Consider the following 5,470-nt stretch of genomic DNA (forward strand, 5'->3'; position numbering starts at 1 on the left):
CCTTCCCCTTTCCTGAGTCTTTGCTAACTGAAACAAACAATTTAAGTGTTTCAGTACTCATTTAAACCATTTCTAATAATAAGGCTTAATACTTAATTTATTGAATTCTGTTATTTCCTTAGTCAACCTAAGATGTTGACCCTCGATGTACTCTAGGTGAATTAGGTTTTAATGTTATAATGTGTCATTTTTAATAGCCTTTTAGTGTTGGTACACATTACCCAATTCATTTTCATGTATAGTGCATTTTATTGCAATTTGCTGGATTCCAGTGTACTAATTTGACCTAGCCGGATGACCTAGTTCCCTCGGTTTTCTGGTTTCAGTCCAAACTACAAACTTGTAGGTCTATGTCTTATTGCACGCGGGGCAAAATTTCAGGTCATTCTGAGTTATATAGACCAAGTCATGGTCAATTTACCAATGCTGGACAGAATGCATCAAAATGGTCACTTTAGGTCATTTTTAGGTCACTTTTGGTTCGGCCAGTTTTTGGACCCGAACTTGTGTAAGCTATTAGGCTTGCTTATGGTCATTTCTGGGCTTTGGTGTCTTCATAAGAATTGTAGATATATGTCTAAACTATTCATGGTAAAAATTTTAGGTCAATTGGACCTGTTTTGAGTGAGTTATGGCCAAAACATCAACTGGTGCCCAAATGATCAATTTTCAGGCCTTAAATGCACTAATCCGGATTTGGTCATTTTTCAAGTTACCTTCCAAGTAGAATTTTGGTAAGCTTCCTTCATGAAAGTTGGCACTTTTTGTGCCTAGTTTTACCTCCAATTGGTCTGATACCAATTGGAGCCACACACTTAAGGTTCTAAGCCAAAACACACACTGCCCTATTGCACATTGTTCATCACTCATCAATTACACATTTAACACTTACCAAGTTACACATTCATGCCATTTCTATTTTGTACCATAACATAAACACATTTCACAACACATTTTTGGTCATTTTGGCAACTTATAACCACACTTAATATGCACATTATAGTCCAGAATTTTCCAAGTTCAATTTACAAATAATTTAACCACATAACCTGGCTCATTTACATGTCCAAACTCAAACCTTTATACACATATACAAGCTGCCATAACAAGCACCATAATTCAACCATATAATTCCATAAATCAAACCATGAAGTAACATAATTTGGTTCACACTTCAAGTTGCCGATTCATACATCTCTCTCAATTAACTTCCAAGCTTCCAAAATCAAGTGTACATTCACATACATTTAGTATACATCACCTAATTTATTCCTACACACATAAACACTTCATTAACACTTTAATCTACCATTTACATGCAAGGATAAACTGTTCTTATGGAGTTTCCATGGCTGCCAAAAATATACATTTCCCTTAAAACATCAACTCCAAAAATCCCTCCACAATTCAATTACCCATAACATCCCTTCAAGGTTTAATGAAATAATAATAAAAAATATATACTTACCACTTTTGAAACTCTTCAAAACTTCACCAAAACTTGATTTTCTTGCTGCCTATCTACTGCCCAAGTGGTGTAGAACAATTTTAGTGAACGAAAAGGTAAGAAAATTGGCTTGGAGATGAAGGGATGATGCTTGCATGAAGCTTGTAACAAGCGGCCATGGAGGTTTTCTTCCACCTTGGTCTCGACTGGTTTATGCAATGTTGAAAAAGATGAGCAATCTGTCCAAATGAAGGTTTAGTGGTCCACTTAGGTGAGGTGAGTGGAGCACTAAGTGAAATTTAATGTTTGTTTATTCTTAAATTTCCAATTTCTCACATTAAGCTCCTATCTTTTGCTATTTAAACTATGTACCACCAATTTAATTTTTTATGAAATTTTCCAAGTGTAATATCATTTATTTTTAATGGACATTTAGGTCAAAAGATAACTCGGGGTGTCAAATAACCACAATGCCCATGTTCGGGTTGCATTCCTGATTTTTCGGTAACACCGAGTTTTGTCGGTTTTTTGATTTCTCACTTTTTCTTTGTACTAATTAATTAATTTTTCTTTGATATTTCTAATGATATTTATACTTCAATAGGTCTTTAATTATATCTTAAAAATATTTTTCAGGGTTCCCTGCGGTCCACAGCTAGTCAACGGTCCACGCCGCAACTTCCCAGTGCGGTCACCCATCGCTAGAGTTCTCGGCTCGTTTAACTTTGTTACATTTCATTGTTATTATTTTTTCTTTGTTTTTCTTATATTTTCTTTTCTTGTATTTCATGATTTTATGTATCCTCATCCATATTTAAGTATAGTTCTAGGCATTCTAGCTGTCCGGACAGACACTGGTCACCGGAACAGCAGAACGCACTACCGAACGTAGGGGTGTTACATGAGCTCAGACGGCAAGACAATAGATCGGGAATCAAGATATGTTAGACCTCGGGCAAGCAACTAAAAAAAACGAAATGGTGTCGGATCATTAGGTACGAAGTATTAAACCAGAGAGTTTGGATAAAGTTATCATGCAGAAGATCAGCAAGGTATTAGGCTCAACGTTCGCTATCCAGTTATAAAATCCCAAAGACCAGGAAAAGCCTTTCACAGGGGTTTCCTGTGTCTTCGGTAATTCTTTCCAATATGGAAGGGATAGGAAGAGAGCCCTTACCCAAATCCCTAGTTTAAAATTATAATAAAACATCATTCTTATAAATACAGGGATCGGGAGAGAGTTCTTAGCCTAAATTTTAACAAAATATATTAAGAGATCAGGAGAGAGTTCTTACCCAAGTTCTTAACTTAAATTTTAACAAAATATATAAAGAGATCGGGAGAGAGTTCTTACCCGGATTCTCTTACCCTAAATTCTAATAAAATATATTAAGAGATCGGGAGAGAGTTCTTACCCAAGTTCTCAACTTAAATTTTAACAAAATATATAAGGAGATCGAGAGAGAGTTCTTACCCTGATTCTCTTAGCCTAAATTGTAATAAAATATATTAAGAGATTAGGAGAGATTTCTTACCTGAGTTCTCCGCTTAAATTTTAACAAGATATATGAAGAGATCGGGAAAGAGTTCTTACCCGGATTCTCTTAGCCTAAATTTTAATAAAATATATGAGGAGATCGGGAGAGAGTTCTTACCCAGATTCTCTTAGCCTAAATTCTAATAAAAAATATTAAGAGATTGGGAGAGAGTCATTTCCTGAATTCTCTTAGTCAAAATCCTAATGGATCATTTTAGATCGGGAGAGAGTCCTTTCCCTTCTAACCCCAATGCTTTAATTAAAACTCGTCAAATCCTAAATGATGGATCTGTGGGAGAGTCCTTCCAAAGTATCCCGAATATTATATTGAGGCCCAATGGAGAGTCCTCCTCAAGGCATTCATATTTATAAGTTAAATTCCTCCTGAAAATATCACAACTTCAGTACTCATATTAATCCTCAAAATGCCCATTCACTGAAGGGTCATCTCATATACTCGTGTTCCTGGGCAATCCGTAATAATGAAATATTAAACATTCCTTTTATCAACACAAAGGATTAACATCATAATTCTACCCCCAAATTATCAATTTCAATTTATATGAAGAGTACATCACTAAATTTGCTGACCCTCGTTAAGAGACGAGGTGGGGTGCCTAACACCTTCCCCACTCGTGAATGAACTCCGAACCTAGAATCTCTGTTTTAAAAGTGGTTTTTGTTTTCAATAATGGTTTCCTTTAATTTTCCTTAAAATTAAAGTGGCGACTCCTCACTTTTTCCACTTTGGTGAGAATCGTCCGGCGACCGCAAAGTCCTTGCAACAGCTTGGCGACTTCGCTAGGGACGAATACCAAAATAACCCTGGTTCAGAAGTCTAAAGAGCAAATTTAATTTTGTATTCTTATGAGTCAGTAATTATGGGGGTTAACATATAGAATCAGAGATTCTAATATTTTGATTATTATTCTCTCTAACCATTTTGTTTGTTTTGATTGTTTCATTTATTTCAGTAATCTTTGCCTAAATTCCCTTGTATAGGAAGAAGTAAATATGTCCCTTCACACAATGATCACCTACACGATGTCCTCACACACTTTAGCCCTATACCCGGGCTCTCTCACCTTGTAGGAAGTAGGAGGGAGTCATGTAGCAGTACCCGTGGGTTTTTACCCCGTTAGTATCCATGAAGACTTCTGCTCAGATTGGAACTTATTTCACCTATTGTGATAACTGTGGATTTTTTCCGTCATCATCATAATGTTGAAATGGGGCTCTAATGTTTACAGTAGGGACAATTTGGGGACCTGTGGCTTTAGAAAATTAGACCTTAAGCTAAACCGTTACATTAGTCAGAGCCTATGATAAGCCATCCTTGAAGATAGGACCATCCAATTAGATAGTACCTACCCGATGTCACTGTTACCCTATTTTAGGACAAAAGGAACATACTTGCTTTCACCCTACTCTGATTATATTTTTAAATTTTTCTTAAACAGCATGAGGGTAATTTTGAATCATACTGCCAGGATGATCTAAACACCTTCCTACTTTGATAGATATATAGATATGGTTACGTAAGTAGTATAATTCAAAATTATCTAAATTTTTTCTGCTAACTTATTTCGTTTACAGGTATTAAAAAATTGGTGTCTACCAAGGGTAGGGAAAACTTTAAAATGACATTTTCAAGTTAGTCAGGTGATAAAATTTTTGAATGAATAGTATAACTCCCGTGGGATTTATCCTTGTTAGAGCTATGCGAAAAGGTGTATGCACCTTATGAATAAGTATCATAGCCACGCATACACCTCGTCATTCATGGATGGACTATCGAATGATACTATTATAAAGAATGATATAATTTACCCTCAACAGACACCATTTTGGCAATTATTTACTGCAGTATCTTTTGATCAGCCAAAACCTTGGTCATAATAAAATTATTTGTAGAAATAAAATAATACACTTGCACCACAGGAAACCAATGTTGCTCCTAAAACAAATCTGATCCAGCAACTAGTTGTACCAAGAAAAGTTTACTTAACAAGATCCCAAGAGAAGAAGATAATGGAAGAGCAAGAACAAGTACAGAACCTATAGGGGCAAGTTTCAGAATTAAGGAAAAAGATCTCAAAGTTAATGAAGGTGATGAGAGAAATGTCCCAAAACAAAGAAATCACCCGGCCAACACCGGAACCAATCTTACCAGTAATTCCCCCACTTACAACAACAATTGATTCTTATGCCTAAAAGCTTCACAATCAAGCCTCAACTTCTTTTACCTTCCAAACTCCTATTCTTGACCCAACAATCACCTTTAATCCAACAATCTCAAGTAGTGAATTACCTGTCTCCTACCATAAAGCTGTCCCAAATGTAGAATTTCATCCTTCAGTACCAATCCCTTCAGTTTACCCTGTGACTAATCTTCCAACTGAAGGAATAGTTTATGCAACAGGGGGAGAAAACATAAAAGAAGAGAATGGAGAATCTCCCTCAAAATCATCTATCAATGTCCTGCA

The sequence above is a fragment of the Hevea brasiliensis genome, chromosome 15 (genome assembly GCF_030052815.1).
Source record: "Hevea brasiliensis isolate MT/VB/25A 57/8 chromosome 15, ASM3005281v1, whole genome shotgun sequence".
NCBI classification, from domain to species: Eukaryota; Viridiplantae; Streptophyta; class Magnoliopsida; order Malpighiales; family Euphorbiaceae; genus Hevea; species Hevea brasiliensis.